The sequence below is a fragment of the Vombatus ursinus genome, unplaced genomic scaffold, assembly GCF_900497805.2.
Source record: "Vombatus ursinus unplaced genomic scaffold, bare-nosed wombat genome assembly UNPS02014807.1, whole genome shotgun sequence".
In the NCBI taxonomy this organism is placed as follows: domain Eukaryota; kingdom Metazoa; phylum Chordata; class Mammalia; order Diprotodontia; family Vombatidae; genus Vombatus; species Vombatus ursinus.
The window spans coordinates 41,815,333-41,842,169 of NW_020954585.1; the positions used below are offsets into that span (position 1 = coordinate 41,815,333).

The 26,837-nt window shown below is 39.4% G+C and overlaps 1 pseudogene; it reads left to right on the forward strand.

Moving 5' to 3' along the window:
• Nucleotides 1-560: 560 nt before the first annotated feature.
• On the forward strand, nucleotides 561-10,715 carry LOC114052155 (annotated as a pseudogene).
• Nucleotides 10,716-26,837: the final 16,122 nt, after the last annotated feature.

Below are 26,837 nucleotides of genomic sequence, written 5' to 3' on the forward strand. Positions count from 1 at the left end.
GACAGTGTCTGGGGGCTTGGGAGTCGCCATACACTCCTATAATAAACTCTCTGCACAGCTCATTGATGATATCCAAACCTTATCAGGAACTATTAGTGATCTCCAGGACCAGATCGACTCTCTAGCCGAGGTGGTCTTGCAGAACAGAAGGGGATTGGATCTCTTGACAGCCGAACAAGGGGGTATATGCTTGGCCTTACAGGAGAAATGTTGCTTCTATGCTAATAAGTCCGGTGTAGTCCGGGACAAGATAAAGAAATTACAGGATGATCTGGTCAAGCGTCGGAGAGAACTGTTTGAAAATCCTTTTTTAAGTAATCTTCATGGCTTTCTTCCTTATATTTTACCTCTTGTAGGGCCTATATTTGTGTTTTTATTAGCTCTAACCTTCGGTCCTTGGGTGTTCCGGAAGATCACCTCCTATGTCAAACAACAGCTGGACAAGGCCTTGTCCAAACCTATTCAGGTCCATTATTGTCGGCTGTATACTGGCGACCCTGATCTTTATACCGACATTGGCCGGTCCCAAGGATTAGTCTGAGCGCTGGTTTGGTTAGCCAATGACGGGTAAGATCCCCCTGAGGGGAGTCTGACCTAAGCCAGGGGCGTTGCCTTGCATATTGCCCCCATGACGGGCAACAGTCTCCCACTCCTCGGGACAACCTAAGACAGGCACAAACCCCTCTGCTAAACCTTCCCTCTTAAGGAAAGAAAAAGGGGACATGTAAGGGACCACAGGCCCAGTATGACCTCTGGAAAATTACTAGGTTGCAGTTGTCAAGGCCTCCTTGTGATAAGAACAAATTACTACCTCTTCCTGGAATACCCCTATACCTTTGGTGGTCCTTGTGATAAGAACAAATTACGGACAAAGCTGTACCTCTTCCTGGAATACCCCACCCCTATACCGTTGGTGGAACTCCCCCACTCCCTCTTACGGTGTGTATAACTACCCTGAGCTTGCCTTCAATAAACGAGACTTGATCAGAAAGCCTGTCTTGTCTCCATTTCCTGTGTCCCCTGCTCCCCTCCTTCTTTTACAGGTCTGGACCTCCGTTGATGTCCCGCGGGACAGGACATATATATATATATATATACACACACACACATATATACAGAGAAAGAGTGAAAAAGAGAGCAGGAGCACTGCTATCATTGTCCCATAGATGTTTAACAATGTTGCCAAATCATTTAAACATTTTTATGGAAGAAGCTGCTCTGAGAACCCAGCTATTCCAGAATGCCTAGGAGGGGAGATTTCCAGAAGACCAGATGACTGTAGTAGATATTCTCAGAAACCAGACAGCTGCATGAGACATCTGCGCCCTAAGATATGATGGACTAATGAAATGGACTGCAGGAGTGGGTTACCTTTTTCCTTTCACTTCCCCATGTGCCCTTGTTCTTTGTAAGGCCTGCTTGCCTTCACGAAGGTGACTGCTCCCAGTGGCTCCTGTCAATGCATTGGTCACCTCTGTGCATACCTTGGTCAGCAGCAGAATTCATCTTGACCAAGAGGGAGGAATATTGAATGCAGCTGACTTTGCCTGATCCCAGGGCTGCTAACTGCCTGAGGGCAATCAAAACCAGAACTCTCCACTCCCCTTCTCTGTGGATTTTCAGTTGTTACGCAAAACAACTTACCTAACAGCTTCTCCAGGCTGTGCCTTCTTCCGTGAGACTCCTTCCCTGTTGAAATGTATATAACTTTGCCCATCTCTGGGCACTCCTGCACCCTGATGCTGTGTGGTGGCCCTGAATTGCAATTCCCTTGCCTAGATTAAAAGACCCTAATTTTTACTGTTTAGGCAGTCTTCTTTATTTTAGGTTGACAGCTACATCTCTCCCTTAGAATATAGGGTATGTCTCCTGCTATCTGTTTAAGCCCCTACCCCTAATAACTCAGCTACCTGCCCCTACACTGTTAGATGTCAGTGATTAACTTCCTAGTTCCATTTAACCACAACACCAGTTAGCTTTTAGTACTTTGTAGATATACCTAAAAACAAAAGTACAAAGTTTATTCCCTATATTTTGGCACAGTTTCTCCTAAATAAACCCGATGTCCAGAACAGGGAAAGAACATATACCAACTTAAAGAACAATGTTCCTAGAGAGGGGAAGAGTAGGTATAAATCTAAAATACCATGGTTGTGAAGCATGTGTATGGGGAGCATATGTGGCCAAGGCAATTAACTATAAATGCTAGATGTAGAGTCAGTAAGCTAGGTAGGGTGGCTAGGTGGTACAGTGGATAGAGTGCCAGGCCCAGAGTCAGGAAAAGCTGAGTTCAAATCCAGCCTCAAACATTATTTGTTTGAAAACGGGCAAGTCACTTGACTGGAATCTGCCTCAGCTTCTTCGTCTGTAAAATGACAAGGGCTTCAAAGACTGTTGCTCCAGTGTCTGCACCTTGATTTTCATAATACCAAGAAAATGTTGTAAATCGTAAGTTAGAAGTTCACAGAGTTGAAACCAAGAAAGAAATAGAGTATTGCTTCCTTGTACATACTGTGCCCTGGTTTGGGAGAATAGGGAGAATATTCATTTGTAACTCCATAGACTTTCATTTGGACCGTACATAATAATGCAGTGTGAATGACGAAAAAGGGCACTGTATTCGTCTTTGACAGGCAATCATGAATGGGTGTTCCAAATACAGTAGTAATGTTATTAATCTACTCAAACATTACAGATGAGGCATCTCCAATCAGTGTGTTAGACCCAAATAATCTTGTTTAAGTGCTTTTCAGTGAGAAGTGATGGTTATTTAAGCATTTTTCTATTAAAAAAAAATTACCTTTGAAATTGGTGTTTCATTGTACAAGTTTCACTGCCATCCACAAGGTGGTGCATTACCATTTATTTCTAGAACACCAGAATTTGCTTTCAGAAGGAAGAACAGATTTTGTAATTACAAAAATGAATAGATAATCACTTATGCTGATGATGTTCTCAAATGTCTCTAGTTCTGGAAAAGATAATAGGAAGAAGTCGCTGAAATAAAGTGACTGGGGAGAAAATAAGATTTCTCAGAATGATGGACTTTATGAGGAACAGATATTTTACCACCTTTCTCCATCTAAATTATACATCAAAATAAAACTCTCTGGAATAATAATGGACAGCTTTGCATTCTCCACAACTTCCACAGCATTGTAAGTAAAACCATTTTGCTAAATATATTAACCCAAGGGACCAACTTATCAGTCCTTGGGATGATTACAAAGGGCTGGAAGTAACTTATATGAGAGACATAGAAAACTAGAACTGTTTACAGAATATGGTAGAAATCAGCAAAATTGCAGTTCATTGCTGCTAGCTCTGAAGTGACAGCCTACATTCAATGCAGGCAGCTGGAGACTCAGCTTCCTGAACTCCTGAAGTATTCCGTGGACTTAACTGGGAAAAAATGCATGGCAACAAGCAGGCTATTGACTCAGTTCTGAGCTAGCTTAAACCCTTCCTCCCCAACTCTCAATTAGGAGAAAAGTCACCAAAGGACAGCTAGAGGGAAAAGTACTGGTAATGTCTTCCTGACATAATCTTGTTCAAGGAACCTCAAGGTGATCCATAGGATGGGGAAAAAACTCGTGACATGTGAGATGTAACATATTTATCGTTGAGATAGTCTGCAGAATCTGAGGATGAATGGCAGTTCACATGATGGGATAAGGCTTTCTGAAGCAATCCATGGGCCAATAGTCTTCCTCAGACCTGAACACAAAATTATTTCCTCTTTTTTCCATTTAACGACTAGGAACAATGTTAAATAAATATATGAATTCTTGTTCTTAAGATCTAAATACTATTAATTGCCTAATTAAGCATTATATAAGACTATGAATTTACCAGACAAAAGTATTTGGGAGAAAAAGTATCCTTAAAACTTAGAAATTTTACATATACATTTGCATATATGTATGTTTGTAATTTCTTAATGAATTTCTTTAATGAATAAGTTATGAATATAAATGACATAAATATATATACACACACACACACACACACACACACACACAAGTATGTGTGATTCCTTCATTGAAGTTGTCTTCTGATGCCTCAATGTAGTTGAAGTTACCTTAGGTTTTAAAAGATTATGCCAGTGAAATAAAAACCTGATAGGGTCTATCAAGCTGTAAAGACTTCTACCGTAGCACAGAACCAGGCTGTATGTCTGTCAGTCAAAGAGTAGTCTAGGTAAGTTCAGAAAGTTTCGTCACCATACAGTTGGCCACAAACAACAAATTTTCTGGTCCTCAGCAACACGGGAAACCTTAAGGAATGGTGTACATTGGTCCAATGAAATCGTAGATCTTTGAAGTTTGTAATTTGAATTCACTTAAGAATATATATTCACCACAAAATAAAACTTCTTTATTCATATTTAAGTTATTTTCATAAAGTTTAAACAGAACAATCAACTGGCTAATGGGGATAGAAGGTGGTGTGTGTATGGTGTACAGGTCCTTCTCAGGGGCAGCTTTTTGATCTAAGTCCTGACTCCTTCCGGGACTGATTCTCAAGGCTGGGAGCTCAGATTTTTAAGGACAATCAAGGAAGGTACCAGCTTTCCAAGTCAATCAAGGAAAATTCCTTAAGACTTTATAATAGAATAACAGGACATTTTCAATCGGCTGTTCTTCTATTCCTGTTATAGAGAACTCCTTCATACTTTATAAAAAGATACACTAAGTTTTAACACACCTCAAAATTTGTCCCTTTATTCCTGTGACATATTCTGGGTGTCCTGAGCTAAGGAGTTATTTGGAGACCAACTCCCTTAAACTTATAATTTGCCTTCAAAATTTCTGACTGGGTGTAGTTTCCCTATTTTTTTTTTTTTTTTGCATTAAACAAATCACCACTAAAGCATGATTTTTTTACCTTCCTAATCTATTATTCAAAATAAGTCATACAATTTATAAACTATTTTGATCAATTATCATTGTTTTCAAAAGTTTTTTATGAATGAAACATTTATTAAGCACTTACAGCATGTACATCACTGTGGTAAAATCTGGGGATATAAATAGGAAAGTAATACAGTCCCTGCTCTCATAGACCTCACATTCTAATTGAGGGAACCAACACATGTGGCAGATTTCAGCAGCAAGACAGATGGAAAAGTCCATTGATCCTTATTAAAAACAGATGTTCATGCTGCTTCTTTAATGTCAGTTTGACTGGTAAATTCATGTCAGTTTTTTTTATATTGAAACATTGATATTGCCAAGAACTGAGGGAAAGAACTTTCAGGATCTTCACTAGCTGTGGATTGCAGGAGCAGTTGGCAGGATGCATCTCTACAAGAATTGCTTCCCAGAATGATAACTGAGGCCTAAAACAAGTAAATTTTAAAGCAAATAGGTTGGGGAGGGGAATGTGTGTGTGTATGTATGTGTGTGTGTGTGTGTGTGTGTGTGTGTGTGTGTGTGAGAGAGAGAGAATAGTGAGGATGCTTTAGGACCATGGAAGCAGACATTCTCCAAGACATGACACACCACCCTGATCTGTGTTAGAATGGTACAGAAAAAAGTAAAACATAAAAATAAGAACCCCATGCAAGGTCCAGCTATTCTCTTCCTCTAAAAAAAGCACAAGATAATGACACATTTCTGTAAGAACAGTGGAATAATTTCCCCATTGTTTTACCTGTGGATGTACTCCTTTAGAGCAGAAGATCAGGTTAGAACAGTTCTATTAGGTGGGTCAGGGTATCAGGGTTCCATGCTCTCTGACTATAAGGAAACTCACTAGGAAAAGTTTGGGATCCTGAAGCTCTGGAAATGGAATCACGGTGGCTTAGCTTCCATCCGGCTATATATACCTAAAGGAAGTATCTCAGTCTCTAGTCTAAGGAAAAAGGGAGAAGTAGCCAACTTCACAGAAAAGTGAAATACCTGACACTCAGCTTAATAAAAGCCTGACCTAGCATGATGAGTCAAAGATAAAAGGGAGAGATTCAAAAGCTAGAGCAGAGGTGGGGAACCTATAGCCTCAAGGCCACATGTGGCCTTATAAGTCCTTGGGTGCAGCCTTTTGACTGAGTCTAAGTTTAGCAGAACAAATCCTTTTATTACAGGGCTTTGTTCTGAGAAGTTTGGATTCAGTCAAAGGGTGGTCCTTGAGGACTTAGATAGAGGGCCAAATGTGGCCTCCAGCTCACTTCTTGGCTAGAGTCATTGAGACCTCCTCCTTGAAGGTCTTCTAGAAGAGGCTAAATGATTACTTGGTGAGTATATCATAATGGGGATGCCTTCTGTGTTTGGGTGAGACTAGATGGCCATGGAAGGCCTTTCACCTCAAATTCCATGATTTTAATTCTGTGAAGCCTCCAGGAGAGTGAAATGATTAATGATTAGATGTAGTACAGGAAGCCTGAAACTCAGATTGCTTTGTTATTGGAGGCCATATAGGGAAAACTTTCATATCCAAGAAACCAAGGAGCAAGTACAGGGCTGCTGCAAATCCATGGCTAGAATACAGGGCGAAGCAGGTGGCTTTAAGTCCCTTGTAAGCAAGAAGCTTAGGAGAATGCATTTGGGGAGGTGTGGAATGGAGCAAAGGAAAGGTGCCTGTCATAAGCCCAGTTTTTGATATCTTAACAGTTAGGAGGAAGCACCTTCCATAAGGATACCTTACAATTTAGCCAATCCAAATCCATCAGCTAGAAACCTAGAATTTAATCTGTCTCAAGTCTAGCCTGGCTAGTACTGTATTGATTGACTTCATTGTACTGACTGAGGGCAAGACCTAGAGGGGAAAAAAAGTATGGAGTCAATCAGATAGGAGAGTATTTAAGAAAGTATAAGACTTATTTCCCAATAGTACATATGTGAAATATTTAAGTCTTGAGTAACTTTGTAACATCTTTGGTATGACTGTAACCCCTGTGGGTCTTAGTAAGAAAATTCAATTCAATTCAGTACAAGTAAGTGTTGAACAATTGTTATGTGCTAGGTACTGACAAAGAAAAAAATGAAACAGTACCTGCCCTCCAGGAGAAAAGTGTGTGTTTAGGTATATACACACATACATGTATATATGTGCCTAATAGTCACGTATATAATATGCCTATGTGTATACACATATACTATATACATATATGTATACACATGTAACATAAAGAGTAAATGTGAAGTAATTTGTATGAGGGAGCAATAATAAGGTGAGGATGAAGAAAGATCTCCCATATGAAGTGGTAGTTGAATTCTACTTTGAAGTAATTTAGGGTTTCTAAAGGAGAGGGGATAGAGGAAAATCTATGCAAAGACAGAAATGGAAGATGGAATTTTGTGTATGGGGAATGCCCATGTAGATTTAGAATCGCCAGGCTACAATGTGGAGTGACTGAGGGGAATAAAGTTAGATCAGCCTGAAAAGATATGTTGAAGCCAGATTGTAAAGGACTTAAATGCTAGATGAGGAATTGTTATTTTATCCAAAGGAAATAGGGAGCCACTAGCAAAGGAAATGACATGATAAAATCTGTGTTTTAGGAATGTCAGTTTGGAGGCTGGGTGGAAGGGGAAGGATAGTATTCAGGGAGACCAATTAGGAGGCTGTAATATAGACCAGGAAAGAGCTAATTAGTATCCTTGAATTAGGGTAGTGGCTGTGTGAGTGGAAACAAAACAAATACCAAAGATATCTGAAATATCTTTGAACTGACAGGACTTAACAACTGATTGCATATAGGGAAATTGGAAAAGTAGAAAGGTTATAAGCCTGGGTGACTAGAAGGATGATGAAGGCCTACATAGAAATACGGAAGTTTGGAGGAAGGGTAGGTTTTGAAAGAAGGATAATGAGTTCTGTTTTGAACACTCTTGAGTTTAAAGTGTTTATAATATATGCGGAGTGCCAGTAACACAGGCTTAGCACTGAGGGGAAAGATGACTGGATATACCAGTTTAGGAATCATCTACCTAGAGGCAATATTTGAACCCATGAGAGCTAAAATCACTTCAATCAGGGGTTTTTACTCTGGGGTCTATAGGCAAGGGCTAGATTTCTGTGTATGGATAGATTTCAAGTGATCAGTGAATTCAGATAGGGAAAAAAAAGTTACAGCTTCTAACTGAAATTTCCCATTTCCTTCAAGCATGATTTTTAAGAGAAAATTATGCTGAGGAGTCCTTTGGTTTGACTATACTGTCATAGAGGTCCCTGACACACACAAAAAAGGTAAAGCACCGTTGGCGAGATAGAGAAAAGAAGGGACAGAACAGAAACCTGTGTACACCTAAATATAATAGATGAGACATGGTTGATGATCCAGCAAAGGAGACCAAGAAGGAGTGGTCAGAGTCAGGAAAGCCCAGGGAGGAGAGAATGTCCAGGGAAGATGAAGTAGACAACAGTACCAAGATTCAGAGAAGTCAAGAAGAAAAGATTCATAAAAATAGCATTGGATTTAGCAGGTTTGGTTATTGGTAACCTTGGAGAGAATAGCTTCAGTTGAGTGGTGGGGTCACAGAAGTAATATTTCAGGACTTTGAAAAATAAAGGAAAATATTTCAATGACTGCAATGAAACTCCCCCCCATAATGATAGAGTGAATAAAAAATTACTTATTAAGAGCCAATATGTTCTGATACATCTTAGAAATGATACCCTTATTAAAGAAACTTGCTACAAAGATTTTCCCCCCATTTACCTGCTTCTCTTATAATTTTAGCTAAATTGTTTTGATTTGTACAAAAATTTTTAATTTTATCTAATCAAAATTGTCTGTTTTGCCCTCTCTGATTCTCTCTGTCCCTTGTGTCACAATCTCTTCCCTTTACCATAGACTCTGCCAGGATTATTTCAATCACTTCCAGAGAGATGGTTGGATAAAGGGCAGCTTGCTCTACCCTCACCCTGGTCTCTATGCAACTGTGAGTATACAGCATCTAAAGTGTATGTCCTGACTAGGCAAGACTGAGCCTGAGTTTAAGATTCCTATTTGTGTGTATTTGTCTTTACTAATCTTAGACAAAGTTGTATCTATCTCAAGATAGACATGTTCAGAAGTGACCTCATATGTTCTCGAGATCCAAAAGTCCTCCATTGGATTGGAGCTGAATGGTAGTATGGGAGGAGACCCAAGAATAGCCACCAACAAGAGGACTGACCCAATTCTGGATATTTTTTTATTTTATTTATTTATTTTTTTTCAATTCTGGATATTTTGCCAGCACTCATGTACTGAGAGTTGTGTGGTCAGTGCAGAGCCCAGGTGAAATGTGAAATGCTTTACTGGCATTTCTGCAAGCTGCTTTATGTTCAGCCTCTCAGTCAATTATGACTGTAGCTCTAAGTTAGCTTATTGAATTTTGTTTTAAATTTGTTTTCTAGGTGTGGCGCGTGTGAGCAATGACGGGAACGGAGAGACATCACTTCAGTCCCTTCCACCCTGCAGCCCGCTGTGTCCGTCTGCTCTGGGTCAGTGCCACCATGGAGGCGCCGGCACCATACAAAAATTTATCAGTGAAGATCGACTGCCACATCTGCTTCTTTATGGGCCTCCCGGGACAGGAAAGCCATCAACCATCCTGGCCTGAGTCAAACAATTCTACAAAGACAAAGAGTTCAACTCTTTGATCCTGGAGCTCAATGTTTTTGATGACTGAGGAATAGATACTGTACGGGGACCAATCTGAGCATTGCCAGAACAAGGACAATATTTAAGAAAGGTTTTAAACTTGTGATAATGGATGTGGCAGATGCCATGACCCAGGATGCTCAGAATGCCTTGAGAAGAGTGATTGAGAAATTCACAGAGAATACCAGGTTTTGCCTCATCTGTAATTATCTGTCAAAGATCATCCCCACCCTGCAGTCTCCACGTACAAGGTTCCAGTTTGGCCCCTTGACTCCTGAGCTGATGGTTCCCCACCTAGAGCATGTCATACAAGAAAAGAATGTTGACATAAGGGAAGATGGAATGAAAGCACTTGTCACCCTTCCCAGTGGTGATATGCAAAGGGCCCTGAACATTTTGCAGAGCACCAACGTGGCCTTTGGGAAGGTAACTGAGGAGACAGTTTGTACCTGCACAGGACACCCACTCAAGTCTCACATGCCACCGTTCTTGACTGGATGCTGAACCAGGACTTTACCACTATGTACAGAAATATCATGGAACTGAAAACCCTGAAGGGATTGGCATTGCATTATATTCTGACAGAGATACACTTATTTGTACATCGAGTTGACTTTCCACCTCCAGTTCGAATGCATTTGCTGATCAAAACGGCAGACCTTGAACACAGACTTGCTGTTGGCACAAGTGACAAGATTCAGCTAAGTTCCCTGATCTCTGCTTTTCAAGTCACCAGAGATTTAATTGTAGAAGAAGCCTGAGCAAAACAATTTCCAAGCCCCCAGCAATGATTAGAAAACAAAAGACTCCTAATCTCTGACTCTTGGAGGAAAACAGTGGCCCCAGAGATGGAAATGGACAAGACGTCCTGGGAATGTTGACTTTTCCCATTTGGGTAATAAGGAACTCAAAGGACACTTGGGTGTTCTATTTGCTGCATTGTTTGGGGTGAGAATATAAAAATCTACTTCATGATCTGACTGTAGTATACCCAACTTAGTGAAGGTCTTTTTGCCCTCCAGGGCTCTGATTGATGGAGAGGAGTCCCAAAGTGTGCCCCATCTGGAGCTGTCTCAGAGAATAATATTTGTATCTCAAGTGTAATCTGTGATAATGTCTTTACTTATTGTTACTGGGTTTATGGTTGAAAATAAATTTTGTGCTTTTCTAAAAATATTTGTTTTCTGTCAAATGTGAGCTTGTGAATGTTCTGTGTTTAGCTTTCCTTTTGTGCATAGCAAGTAAATACTGTCTCATAACTGATTCATATGATATATTGAGTAACTTTCTATTCTTTCTTTTGGAGAAATTCTAGACATGAACCATCACCCAAGTGTTAAGTAAATTTCGCCCAGAGTGTTGGGGTGGAAATTTAATTATCCAAAGAGTATGAAAAGAGGGAGCCTTGCCATTAGATGCCACTCTCCCCAGGACCAAACCTGTTCTAAATTACACGTGTGGGTGCATAGCAAAGGAGCCTTCTTAGTAGAGAAGAGAGTAGCATAGTGCCCCAGCCACTTTGGGCTCACTATCACAATATAGAAAGGGGGAAGAAGATGAATAAGTGTAATATTCCCTGTGCGTCCAGCAGATATTAATATTATAAACCTTCAGCAAGATTAGAACTATTTATTCTAGCCTCAGGGGGTACCCTCTTGCTGACCCTATCCTACCTCTATGAATATTTATTTTAGAATATCCTATTTTTCCTACAGTGGTCATTTGTGCAACTTACTAAATCTAAATCCTTGGTAGTAATAAAAATTTACAAACTAGATTATGACATAGTAAGCATGGTCCATTTGGTTACCTAGTGATTGTCTTTTTGATTGCTTTTTGATTGCTATATGGATTGCTACATAGTCAATAACATTTCTGAAGTCTGAGTCCATCACCATACTTGCCACACTATTATGACCACTCTGCCTCCCATATGTTAACATGGCTTAAAGCAAATTTTAATGAATAACAGCATCTTCACTATGAAAAAAATGACTGCTTATAACAAAAAGATTACAGAATCTAATTTGACTTCATCCACATCTGCTCTATGAAAAAAGATATATTGATTTTCTTTTATGATTTACCTTACTAATGCCTCTATGCCAAATAGTTCTAAAGATAAAATAACTTAGAGCATACTTGACTAAAATCCAAAAAAGATACTTCATGCCATGAAAATGAAATCAAAGTTAGTTTGGCCAAAGAGACCTTACATTGCACCTCCCCCATCCCTTCTGTCTGCTTTAATGGAACCGTAAGAACCTTCTGCAACTTCTCTCTAGGGAAACCCCCTTAGACTTGTCCATTATTAAAGGGACATGGACATAAATACATGTACCTGACAGCAAGATCAGCATTACCACCTGGAAGAGAAACCAGTGCCTAATGCCACTCTACTTACTCAATCTGTGCTACCTTCAGGAGAAATGCTCCCTTTCCCCCAATCAGGGTGCTCAATTTACTGCACTGCATTAATGTGACACTGATCTTGTGGTTCTGAGAGAGGCATCAGATACCCTAGAGTGCCCTCTATTTATATGTTGTCTTCCCCGATTGAATGCAGACCCTTTGGGGGCAGGGATTATTTCATTGTTATCTTTGTATCCCTACCACCTAGCATAGTTGTTGGCACATAGCAGGTGCCTAATAAATGCTTGTTGGTTGATTGACATTTTACATAAAATGTTAATATTCAATGAATTCCAATGAATAGTCTGCCTATGATTCTTTGAGCCTGAATTGAAACCATAAGATGATAGATTCAGAGCTGGAGAAGAACTTAAAGAATACCTACTCCAACCAGTTGAGGAAACAGGCTCAGAAAAGTTAAGCAATATACTGGGGTCATATATTAATAAATATCAGCACAGGATTGGAATTCAAGTCTTTCTGATTGAAGACTGAGCACTCGATTAGGCCACTCTGCTTCTCTGGAAGAGAAGGCTCTTATAAAGGATGAAGGATACTCTTGTGATGGTGATACATTTTTAATAATAGCTAGCTAGGATTTATAATAGTGCTTTAAGATTTACAAAGTATTTTACAAATATTAACTTATTTTACAAATACAAACTTTATTCTTAAAACAATACTGGGAAGTAGGTGCTATTATTATTCTTATTTTACAGGTGAGGAAACTGAGGCAGATAGAGGTTAAGTATACTGAGACACAGCTAATACATATCTGAAGCTAGATTGGAACTCAAGTCTTCTTGATTCCAAGTTTATACTACATCACTTAGCTGTCAGAGAGAAGCTGGAAGGGAACTCAGAGATGATTCCTTTCCATGTGGTGCAACATACTCAGAGACTCAGGGTCAACATTTTTTAACAGAAGAAAATTTAAAATTTTTTCTAGTTTGGTATTATGAAACTTCTCCAATGCAAAGAATTTCATATATGTAGCATAAGCTAAAATATGGAAAGACATAAGGGGACGGAAGCAAGGTTGCAGCACATTACTAAGAGTAGCTCACGTTCCAGAGGTAGCATAAAAGGCATCAAGCCCAAGGATGACTTCCGAAGGCCAATAATGTAGCATAAGGGGTGTATGAGTGTTCAGGGAGGACCAGCATCTCTGCTGTGTGGGCTTTGCTGAGCCCTTTTCAGGGCTACTCATCCACCCAACTCTCACCTATGGCTCCAAGAAGCTGTAGCACATGTGCAGTGGCCACACCCTGGTAAAACCATCTTGGTAGATGGTCTAAACCAGGTTGAGGGTAACCAACAGGCCTCAAACCTGGTGGTGAGTTAGGGGGATCTCTACCCCAAGGATCTTCCCCGGCTGAAAGGACAGATAAGAACAATTTGTTTCAAAGGCCACGAAGGTGGCTAAAGCAGGTGCTGTGGAGCTTGGTTAGAGCTTGGTCAGACATTGAAGAAGTCAAGGTCATCCACTGCATCCCAGGCCATCGCCCGTCATATTGTTTTACCACTACACTTTACTCTGGAAGAGTGGGGCTAACAACTTTGTGCAATTCTGCCTCACTTAAATCCAATCCACTCGCAAGTCAAGACATTACCCATGATGTTTTAGGTCTTCTTTGAAAGCAAAGGATGAACAACAACAACATTGTGGCATAAACATCCTTTTCCCAACATTCTGTGACCACTGACCCTTGTAGTTGGTGTGGCACCCATGTAAACTGAAAAGAATAGGGAAGGTCTCCAAAGATTCTCTTGAGAGCAGTCACTGGTGACAGTGATTTATCACTGCCAAACCTTGTAATATATTTTGGACCTAAGGCTTCAAAAAGCTACAAGTTCAGCAGAATATATGAGATTTCCCCCCAGAGACATGGTATCTGTTGGGGATAATATTTCTGCAGGGAACGAAAGCCTGGAAATTTTCAGCTGATTTTGTTGCCAGCATAGCCCAGATTAGTTGGATTGTGATGTTATATAAGACACAGAGAAGCACATGGAGTTTTTGAGGGATAAATAGAGAGAGAAATGTCAATCAGGATCTCTACAGAAGGCAGGACTATCTGTAGACTCTAAAACTATAAGGGTTTTTTCTGCCTCTCTTCTGCGTCCTGGCCCTATCATGAGGCCAGAAGTTTAATATACACCAGAGAGGAAGAGAAATTGTTTAACTCCTGCCCTGCTGAACCAGAGCAATGCATAGAGGACCTGGGGAAACATACAGATGGTAGTTCTACTCTTCTAGCACAGGGAGTCTTTATTTTTAATAAAATGTTGTTGGCATCTTTTGTTCTTATATCACCAAAATTTCCCCTTCTATCCCTTCCTCCTCCAAGAGAGTCATCCCATGTAACAAAGTTTTTTTTTTAAAAGGAAGAAGGCCAAAATCAGCTCCACTCATTAAAACATAAAAAAACTCAAAATAAAACCAATGTTCCACATTCATAAACTCCCCCCCCCCTCAAAAAAAAGGATTAGAGGAACATGACTTCTCATGACTCTTCTTTGGGAACGTGTTTGTTTGTCATTTTAGCACGTAAGTTATCAACTTTTTTTGTATCATGGAACCTGTTGGCAGTCTGGTTAAGCCCAAGAACCCTTTTTTCAGAATAATGATTTAAATGCATACAATAAAATTGTTGTGTTTTTGTTACTGAATCATTTTAGTGGTATCTGACTCTTCATGACTCAATTTTGGGGATTTTTCTTGGCAAAGATACTGGAGTGGTTTGCCATTTCCTTCTCCAGCTCATTTTACAGATGAATAACTGGGGCAACCAGGGTGAAGTGACTTGCCCAGAGTCTCACAGCTAGTAAGAGTCTGAGGCCAGATTAGAACTCATGAAGATGAGTCTTCCTGATTCCAAGCCCAGTGCTCTATACACTGTGCTACCTAAATGCTCTGCATAGTAAAATACATAGGGTTAAAGGGGAAACCAATTAGTCTGAAATGACATTACTAAAATATTAGAAAAAGAAGTTCAGATACCCTGGGTTAAGAACCTCTGTATCCAACATGTTCGAAAACAGCAAGGATTCCATTGAAACAGCTCAACTCTTAGTCCAGAGATTAACCACTGCTAGAGAGACTATGAAAATCCCTTGAGTGACCAGTTACCTGCTTCCCTAGCAAGTATCATGAATGACACATCAAACATATTCCATTTCACTTTGTACCTGATGGTAGGGGATGAGAGCTTTCAGCTTAGGAGACTGAAAGGAGAAGCCATGGGATCCAACCTGAGGGAAGAGGTTGGTTTGGGATTTAGAACTGGGATATGTGTGGAATATAGCATGTTATGACACAAGTGACCATTCCTTTGATTTTTACCATTATCCATTAATCTTATTAAACAATTAGTCTAATCATTACCATTGGGGTATGAGCTAATGAAACAACATTCTGGATGTGGAAGGAATGAGTGGCTTATAGTTGTTGAGGGATATCACTGACAGGCACTCCTAGAGCTGAGGATATGAACCAAGGGTGCTAGATGGTTGACCTCCACCTCTCTCACAGTCCCTCCAAGCTCAATCTGATAAAGCATCAGACAGGGAAAGACATAATAGATGTACAGGGAAAGCCTCCTAGGTAAACAGATTTCCTGGCACTGTGTTGCTTTGCTCCATCAGATTCTCACTGGGTTCTCTTGCAGTTAATGCTGAGAACTCTAGCATAGAGGAAATGCAATGTTCACATCTGTCTAGAAGGTTAAATTTTTCCTCTGTGCTAAAAAAAAAAAAAAGATTATCTCTGTGCTAGTGATCACTGTCTGGCATGGTGGTGTGAAAGCCATCCTTCAAGTGTTTTTGTAATGAAATAGGGATAGGTTAACAAGTGAGTGAAGTAGAATGTGAATGTGAGAAAAGAGAAAGAGAATGGTCCTTTAAATGCATATTGAGTTTGTGGATAACCAGAGTAGAATATTATGCAAATGAATGTAAGGAGGGGCAGGTAGGTGGTACAGTGGATAGAACACTGGCCCTGGAGTCAGGAGGACCTGAGTTCAAATCTGGCCTCAGACACATAACATTCACTAGCTGTGTGACTCTGGGCAAGTCACTTCACCGCAATTGCCTCACACCCCCACAAAAAAAATGAACGTAAGGAAGGGAGGGCATCTAAGTGCATCCTAGGAGCTGATTCTGTGTTCAGAATCAGTGAGTCAGCTGTGGTTGTTTGGGGAGGGTAGGTTCTAGAGTAGGCAAAGGCAGATGGCCCCTGCTGCTAAGCTTTCTCTGAGGCTCCGGGCATTAGGATTTGTTCTTTACTTTCCTCTTTATCCATGGCCCTAAGGAAACCCTCTCTTAAAATTAGGGAAAAGATGTATATTTTTTTCTTCTGGGCCTCCCTTCCCAGCCTCTAACTGGCCTTCACCCTTGTGGAAGTTTCTTCTTGAACTACTAGGCCAGATAGATAGGTAGATAAAGCATTTTTCAAGAGCTTATTATGTGCCAAGTACTATGTTAAGTGCTAGGGACACAAATAAAAGCAAGTAAGGACTTGCCCTCAAAAAGCTTACATTCTACTGGGGAAAAGTTAACACTTAAAGGGAAGCTGGAAAGTGAGGAGGCATACATGAGTATCACTGATAGGTGAACCATTGTAGCTAAAGCACCTATCATAGCATTTCCACTATGAAAGTATACTTTGGGAAACTGAGGCCTCTTACTTGCCTCTCCTTTTACATTTTTATGTCCCTCCTGTCTTCCTAAGATGCCCTTCTGCATTCTCATGCACATCTCATTGACACTGATGAATAAGATGATCAAGGGTGCCATACTGGATTCACAGGCCAGGGTGATTCAATAGCAATCTGACATCTCTCGTTGAATCTTAATTGGTTGCCCCAGTGGTCCTATGTGGTCTTCATAGGCCCAAACTCACAACCTTTTCTTAGCCCCTGTGTGATTCAGCTGAATGGTCATGTCATCTAAAGCCACCAAATCCGCAGGTAGAGGATGAGAGGATGATCTGCTAAGTGGTCCTTTAAAGTAAGTTCATATTCATATATATATATATATATATATATATATATATACATATATAAGTTCATATTCATATATATATCTGTACACCTGCTTCCAGTCCATGGTAGTTCTGACTGGGCAGAATGCATTTATGTAGGCTATCAAAATCCATTCTCCATGTTAGAATCCAGCATGGTAGTTGCCACATCTCACTTGCACTAATATTTTTCCAAATGGTTAGAGACCATGCTTTAAATTGCTGAGAGCTCCAAAGCAAAGGGATGGGGGTAGAATGCCTATATTACTGAGTAAGATAAAGGCCAAGATGGTACACATATCAGATTTGCAGATGACACACAGCTGAGAATGATGGCTATGTTCTTGGATGAGTCTGGATCCAAATAGATCTTGACAGATCAGAATGTTGGAGTGAATCAAATAATATGAAATTTAATAGGGATAAATGTAATTATGCTTGGGGTCAAAGAGTCAACCTCTCATGGAGGAGTTGTGTCTAAATTGCAATACATGTGAAAGATGAGAGTTGTAGTGGACTGAAAGCCCACTTTGAGTCAACAGTGTTATTTGGTAACCAAAAAACTAGTATTCTCTTAGGCTTCATTTAGGGAAGTAGTGTCCATAATGAGGGAAGTGATGGTGCTGTTGTACTCTTTCCCAGACAGACTGTATCTGTAGTATTATTTTTAGTCCTGAGTGCTTCATTTTAAGGCTGTTAATAAGATGGAGAGCATCCAGAGGAAGGATATCAGTACAGTGAAGGGCTTTGAGATCATGACATATGAGAATCAGTTAAAAGAATTGGGATCGTTAGTCTGAAAATGAGAAGACTTAGGGAGGATATGAGAGCTGTCTTCAAATATTTCAGAGGCTGTCACGTGGGATTAAACTTGTTTTGCTTGGCTTTAGAGAGCAGAAATAAGGGTAAGGGTAGAAGGCACAGTGAGGTTTTTGCTTAATATAAGAAAAAATATCTAACAGCTATCCAAAAATGGTACGGGCTGCCTCAAGATGTGGTGAGTTTTCTCTCACTAGAGTGTTCAAGCAAAGGCCAATTGACCATTGGTTACGTATGTTATAAAGTAGACTTTTTTTTTTTCCAGAACCAAGTTGGATTTTATGACTTTTGAATTCCCTTTCACTTCTGAAATTCTGTAATCCTATGATTCCCTTAGAGAATTGTCTAATCTTCCTGCAATGAGAACTACTCATGCTGGACCTGTTGGAAAAGATCATATCTGGATTATACGTATTAGCTTGCAACGGCCCATATGTAAGGTCTGGGTAGAGAAGCAACAGCAAGCCTAGACAGCAACAACATCGCCAGAGCTGAGGGCGCTGATGAAGTTGCCATGGTCACTTGTATGGGATGCTTCTGCTACATCAGAAGCTGAGTGATCATCCCTGGCAGTTCCTGCAGCTGTTCACTTAACCTATGGATGACCTCTATCAGACCTTCTAAGATTATGGAGGGAGGGGGGCAAATTCCATGTATTCTGTCATGAGAATCACACAGGATGGGAAGGCAAAGAGGAGTTGTAATCTGCTCTTGTAAAGGAAGTATGCAGGGTAATTAGATAATAGATTCAGGTACATTTCTATATAAGCAAAAAACATATAATCTTTAAAAATAAAGGGTTTGAATTTTGCAAAACAAGAAATGGTGGAAGGCTAACCCATAATATGTTATCCAAAGTGAGCAATTACACCTTTCACTCATTAAATTGACAAAGGTACTTAAAAACAAATTTCAATATTGGCAAGATAATGAAGAAGCAGGCCCACTATTTTACTGCTGATGGAGCTATGAATTGGTGCAATCTTTTTGGAAACACAGAATGGCAGCATGTAATGGTAGCTATCAAACTATTCATCTCTTTTCACTGAATGATCCTATTCCTAACTCTATATTTTAAATATGTTATTGACAGAAGAAAAGATACATCTGTACAAAAACATTCATAACATCATTGTTCATAATAGCAGAAAACAGGAAACAATCCACACGTTCAGTACGTGGTAAATGATTAAAGAAATTGTGCTATGTGAATGAAAGTAATATTATTATACCATGAAAGTGGCAACTATGAAGATAACAGAGAAAGATGAAAAGACAAGAAGTAGCATGAGGTAAAGAAAGCAGAATAAGAGTATTAATATACACATTAACAACAATCTAACAATGAATCTATTCAGGTCAATTGTTTTTCAGTCGTGTCCAACTCTTCATGACCCCATTTGGGGTTTTCTTGGCAAAGATACTGGAGTGGTTTTCCATTCCCTTCTCCAGGTCATTTTTACAGATGAGGAAACTGAGGCAAACAGGGTTAAGGGACTTGTACAAGGTCACACAGCTAACAAGCATCTGAGGCCAGATTTGAATTCAGGAAGATGAGTCTTCCTAACTCCAGGCCTGGCACTCTATCCACTCTGTGCCACCTAGCTGCCCTCAACAAAGAATAATAGCAGCAAAACCTAGAATACAGAAAAGAAGCATTCAGAAGAGATAAGAAAGCAAATGGAATGTTTTATTACTTGCACTATGCTACTGAGGCAGCATGACCTAGTGAATTGAGAGTTAACTCTTGTTTTGTTTTGTTTTTTGGTGAGGCAATCAGGATTAAGTGACTTGTCCAGGGTCACCCAGCTAGTAAGTGTCAAGTGTCTGAGACTGGATTTGAACTCAGCTCTTCCTGACTCCAAGGCCAGAGCTCTATCCACTGTACCACCTAGCTGCCCTGAGAGTCAACTTTAAAACCAGGAGGACCTTAGTTCACAAACTACCTCTGACATGCACTGGCTGTTTGATCCTGGACAAGTCACATGCTCGCAGAGGTCTAGGCAAATTTCCATGACTATACATTGAAGAGGAGGTGCTGACTTGCATTGGTAGAAGACAGTTTCCTATTCCAATGAAAGCAAAGGTCCGGACCCTATCCCTACTATGTTGCTAAAGTAAATCCAAAGTTAAAAAATAAAGTGACTGAAATAAATGATTTCATGGTTAGTTTTCTTTTACTCTTGTTTGTGTATGTGAAGGTTCATTTTTATTGATAATACATGTAGAATAATTGTTTTTAATAAGTGAGTAAAAATGTGCTCATTCAGTTTGTGGTAAACATGACTTATTCAACCATCATAACAAATAGACAAATACAAATAGTCTGCCCACAGCTCGAATGAATAAGGTAAAAATGGCACTTTTCCAGTTTTTTCACACCTGCTCCAAACCATTCATCCTAGTCTGCTTCTGGAAGACCACTGATCAAATTACCAAGACACTGAAAGGCATAGTCATCCATTATTCAAAATGTTTTCCAAATTTAGGAACAACATAATTTCTTTAGTAGTAATTATTTTCTATTCACGCAATATTTCCTGTGGCATATTGCACTAAATAATTTCCAGCCTCAAATAATATTTCAGATGTTGTCTGACCAGTGCAAAGGGCAATGACACTATCATCTTCCTGGTGCTTTTCTTCATGTAGCCTAACATCCCATTAGCTTTGTTGACTTCCACGTCACACCACTGACATGTACTGAGCTTGTATTCCACTAAACCGATACCTCCCAGGTCTTTGTCTCATGAATTCTCATCTAGTCATGTCTACCTTTGTCTTGTACTTGTGTAGTTGAGCATTTGAATCCAAGTGCAGAATTTCACATTTACTCACAGTAAGTTTTATCATATTGGAATTGAATTCTTCTCAGCTGTGGAGGTCTCCATAGCTTGATAGGAAAAGACTCTGAGCATTTTCACTGACTAGCTCTCTTTATGGAACATTCTGCCACCTCATCTCTGCCTCCTGGCTAAAGTCCCACTTTCTGCAAGAAGTCTTTTCTCTTCCTCCTTAATCTTAGTGCCTTCCCTCTGAGACTATCCCAATTTATCCTATATATATTTTGTTTGTACATAATTGCTTGCATGTTGTTTCCCCATTAGACCGTGAACTCCTTGAGAACAGGGATTGTTTTGGTTTCTATTTACTTATTTTATCTTTCTTTGCATCTGTGGTGTTTCACACAATGCCTGGCACATAGTAGGCACTTAATGTTAGTTGACTGACTGATCTCAGAAATTATCAATTCTAGACCCTTCATTTTACAAATGATCAACCGAGTGTCAGAGAGGCCAGGATCACAGAGCTGGTATCTATCTAAGATAGGACTCAAACCCAGGTCTGTCTGACTCCAAATCCAGTGTTCTATTCATTATACCACCCTACCATCTTCTGGGATCCTGATTCTGTCATTGAACATCAGCTATACCTCCCAGTTTTGTGCCACTCACAAATTAAATAGGTGTTCCATCTCATCCTTCATCCAAGGAAATCATCAATTAAAATATTGAATAAAAGCTGAAGGAATGGCACATTTCATGCCAACTCAGCCTAAAAGCAGGGAATCGGCACAAATGAAAAAGGTTTGACTCCAAGATAAGATTTAAATGAGTTACAAAGGAGCTGTCTAACAAAAAGTTTGTACATAAAATTAGGGTTAGAATAAAATGATAAGAAAAAAATTGGGGATTTATGCAAGACATATTGATTTGTAATCTTTTTCCACATTTATTTCCAAATTGCTCCATGAATATCATACTGTATGTTACATAGTGTTTGGGCATATCTGTTTAATAAAGAACTATTATTTTTTGAATAAGGACAGAAAGCACTTTGGGAATAGCTGAATAAATTGTGATACATGAACATAATGGAATATGGTTTTACCATGAAGAATGATGAGCATGAGGAATTCAGGGAAATATGAAAAGATTTGTATGAACTGATGAGAATAGAACCAGGAGAACAATAGAGACAATGTCTACAATATGTAATAGAAGACAGTGTTAAAAGATGATAGAATTTAGATTACGTGTAATGATAGATATTTGTTACAGGTGACTAATGTTGGAACATGCCTCCTTCCTTAAAGGTATGGTAGACCACAGGTATGGAATGTTACATACTTTGTCAGCCATAGACACTGTATTAGATTTGAGATAGTGTTGTTTCAGTTGTTGTCGCTGTTATAGAAGTGGGTATATCGGAGGGGGTGGTTGAGAAGTAATTGAGGCGTAAAAACTATCAACTTGAATTAATACTTCAGTGGATCTGTGGCTACTCTCTCCAACAACACCAGTCACAGTCCAGCCGTGCTTGCTCATCCATTGTGATCCTTTGTGACTTTTGTCCATACCCTCCCACAAACCCTTTGGGGGGGTGGGGCCTTGGTACTCAGTGTGCTGAGCTCTTTTCTCTAACTTTCTTGGCATTGCATGGAAAATGATGGAGCATGTGGACAGTCTATCATTCTTGATCTTGCTAAATTTATTTGTCTAGTCACACATCTCTAATGCATTAATAACGCATTTTAAAAAAACACAAGTAGAGAAAGACTTTATCTCTATCAGGAAAAAAAGAAACATATCTCTGGCATCAGCCTTACTATTAGGGCCAGGTGACAATAACCAAACTTACTACAACCAGATAAAAAGGGATTATGATTGGACAAAAGAAAAAAAGAACTGCCTCAGGATTGATGGTGCAAAACATAAGTTTCACTGTGATAGCAAAAGTCATAGGGATTCTGCAGTTTTATCATGAAGATGATATCCTCCAGGGTAGAAGCAACCTTTGCCCTCAGAACCCTCATAGCACTTTGTTTAAATCTCTTTAATGCATTTATCATGTAATACTGTGCATTCAGAATATCACTATCAATTCCACATCGCTGGGGTTGGGGGTGTGGAACCCCCATGATCTGGAAAATCCACATAAAAATTTTTGGCCCTCCTGTCATACCAGAGAAGTAGTACAAATTATTATGGTATTAAAAGATAAAATGTGTCAATATTATATAAAACCATACATATGTTTTACGCATTTCTGAGTTTCTAAACTTTTTCAGTGTTGTCTTGTAGCTGTGTGTTGACTGCAGCTTCTGCAAAATTCCCATCTAACTTTTTTTTTTTTTTTTTTTTTTTTTTGGTGAGGCAGTTGGGGTTAAGTGACTTGCCCAGAGTCGCACAGCTAGTGCGTGTTATGTGTCTGAGACCGAACTTAGGTCCTCCCGACTCCAGGGTCGGCGCTCTGTCCACTGTGCCATCTAGCTGCCCTCCCATCTAACTTCTTAAGCTAACCTGTGATATATCGAAACTGCAATGGGGAAAGTCTCGATATCGAAGGGATAACTGTATAAGACTTACCTACTTGCAGAGTTTGAGTTCTATGAGGTCAATGACTGTGTCTTATCTTAATTTTGTACTTCCCCTAGTACCCAGCATAGTATTCTGTACACACAAGAGCAGATTCTTGATAAATATTTGTTGTTGTTACAGGAGGTTCTATAAATAAACGCTAGCTGGGTGACCACAAGCAATTTAACTTATCTGAATTTCAGTTTCTTAATTATAAAATTAGGATAATAGTGTTCCCATTGCCTTGCAGGTTTGTTGTGAGAAAAGTGTTTTGCAAACCTTAAGACCTTAAGCCATGTGCTATTTAGTCCTTTCAGTCATGTCCAACTCTTTGTGAACCCATTTGGAATTTTCTTGGCAAAGATACTAGAGTAGTTTGTAATTTCCTTCTCCACCTCAGTTTTACATATGAAGAAACTAAGGCAAACATGATTAAGTGACTTGCCCAGGGTCACATAGCTAGTAACTATCCGAGGCCAAATTTGAACGCAGGTCTTCCTGACTCCAGGCCTAGTACCATATCCACTGCAGAACCTAGATGCCCATAAGCCCTGTAGAAATGTGTTATTATCAGTTATTAATATTATTATTAGGCTGTTTCATGAACTGACGCCTCTGCAAACACTTCTGTGAGATAGTCTTCATCATCCTCACAGGACACGCTCTATCTTCAACACCTTAACCTTGACTTCTCAGTCATGCTTTCCTACCCTATCTCTTCTCCCACTTCCTAACGACCTTGAACCTACTCTGAGGCTAATCTGAGATCTCCAGTCACTCAATCACTCTCACTTTATCTAGTCATTGTAAAATTGATGGCTGATTACAATAAACTCGCTACTCAATTTGGCCCTCTTTTTAGTTCTATTAATGTTGCTCTTAGATTCTTTGGTGACTTCGGCCATGCCTGGGGAGCTGATCCCCAACCCTGAGTTGTACTCGCTTTTTGCTTTCTCCATGACTTATGCAGCTCAAGGGCAGAAACCACATCTTATTTCATCTTTGAATCCCCAGCATCTACTAGAACACCTTACACAAAGTAGGTCCATACTAAATGTTTGTCAAATTGGATTTTTTGCTCTTAGACAACAAAGCACAACTCAAAGACCACGTCAACCATTACAAACTCATTGTTTTCCAACAATTTTTTTTAGTCACTTCCTCACTGATGACAAATGCCATCACTTTCTGCTTCAATGAAAACCTTTAGGTCTTCCAGCGTTAGAATCTATTTTTAGTCTGTTCCCTACCACGTCATATCTGATTTATGAATATGCTTTATCCTTTCCTCCAGCGTCAAATTAATTTGATCCCGTTCCTTTTCCAACTCTGAGGTACTCTGCTTCTATACTTCCCATCTCTCTCAGGATCTTCATCCTTGCCCTCTCCACAATTATCTTCCGCTCTGAATTCTCATATACTTGGATCTCTCCTTCCTCAAACATACAGTTCTTCCTAACACCCAAAATTTAATCCACCAAAAAACTTCACTAAACATTGTTCTATTTCTTTCCTTCCCTTCTTTTGACAAACCTCTTGAATTGTGGGTGAGGATGGATGGTATGTATTTTCTATCTCAATTTTCTCTCTCTTATAATTCATTTCTGCAATTCTAACAACACTTAGCTCTTGAAAGTCACCAATGACTATTGCCCAATCCAATAGTTTTTTTTCTTCCACATTCTTTGGGTTCCATATGTCTTAAAGATGGTCTAAACTTTATGTGATTCTTAGCATCTCCTTTTCTGTCATGTTACCATCATCACCAAAAAAGCAGATGAAAACCACAAAGGACTGAAGCAGATAGGTTGCACAGTAGACTGCTGGTCTTGAAGTCAGGAAGATCTGAGTTCAAATCCTCTCTCCAACACTGATTAGTTGTATAGTGCTGGGCAAATCACAATTTCTCAGTCTCTGTTTCCTTATCTGTGAAATGGGCACAATAATAGCACCTACAACAGGGTTGTTGTGAGGATTAAATGAGATAATATTTATAAAGTGCTTTGCAAACCTTAAAGTGCTATATAGATACTTGCTATTTTTATTTTGTGTTTTTCTTTGTTTAATGGATTGCAGTTGCTTAAGAATTCATCACCAATTATCCATTCTATTGATGAGACTCTCTATACTCACCTAGACTGATCTTAGGCAGACATAGTTTATCAACAGAAACTACCAGAGATTGTGTGACTTTCAAAACTCAGGGTCACATCTGCACCTCAATGAAATATTGGAGTAGTACTTTTTAATCAGTATAGAATTACAAAATATAGCAATAGGAAAACATGCCTTTTAGCACCTATTCCTGAATGAATGCAGCTTCATCCCTGACTCTCGTCAAAGTTGCCTCTTTGAGATTCATTCCCCTGAAATGTGGAAAGCATTACAGAGTCCCTGCCGTGGCTAGACCACATGTTAATCATTTTCTGTGCCACACCTAGATCTCTGCTTCTAATTAATAAGTCTCTGAAGCCCCTTTACAGCTTGGTAGTAGGCTTCTCACCTCCATCCACGGAAACTCAAGAACTCTCCAGGATGCTTGGGTTCCTGAATATAACCATTAGAGCTTTATACACCTTCCCCTCTGGATCCCTTCAAACATTTCCATATGGTCCCAGACCCTTATTGGGGGTCTTCTAAATTGCTATCTAGATCCAAGACAAGTACAAAGGACTCACGAAGAAAAATGCTATCGATATCCAGATAGGTAACTGATGGATTCTGAATGCAGATTGAAGCATTTTTTTTTACTTGATTTATTTTTTTCTCATTTTTTAAAATCTGTTTCTTCTTTCACAACTGTGACTAATGTGGAAATATTTTTTGCACGATAGTACATATATAAACTATATCAAACTGCCTGCCATTTTCAGAAGATGGGAGGGAAGGGAGAAAAATTTGGAACTCAAAATTTTGTAAAAATGAGTGCTAAATTTTTTTTTACATGTAACAACTAGGGGAAAATACTATTAAAAAATAAAGTAAACCTTTATCTATCCAAGTTTCTATCACTCTCATGACCCAATCATCCTGAGCCAGGCACACAATTCCGTGGAAAGTGAAGTCCCATGAACTTAAATCAGATCAATTATTGAAGCCAGGAACCTCAAAAGGAATGTAATCTTCTTTCTATCACATGTGACTCTGATACAAAAGTGTATGAAGGATTCTCATGCAGAGTTTGACAAGATTTATTCTTCTTCACTCCAGGAGACAGAACTAGGCCTGATGAGTAGAAGTTGAAGAGTAGTTTCAGTTGGATAAGAGTCAAAATTTGATGCTTTCTAAAGTCCCATCCAAATCTTAAATTCTGTAACTGTAAAAACAGGGAAGTGAGCAGATAGGCAACCATATTTGCCTAGTAATATGACCAAGTTTTAGGGAAAAAAGTATTGTAGGATCCTACAGTTGTTTTTTGTTTGTTTGTTTGTGTGTGTGTGTGTACCATATCTCACAGGGAATTCTTTGCAACTAGAAAACATCATTAGTGTAGTGATTATGGAGATGTAGGGGTGTTGTGATAGCCATATTTTAGGAATTTGAAGAAGTTATTTTATGTTGCCCCTAGAGTGCAGAGCCACCCATCTTGGCTCCTAAACTATCTTTGCCAAGGGCCAGAAAGTCAAGTGGA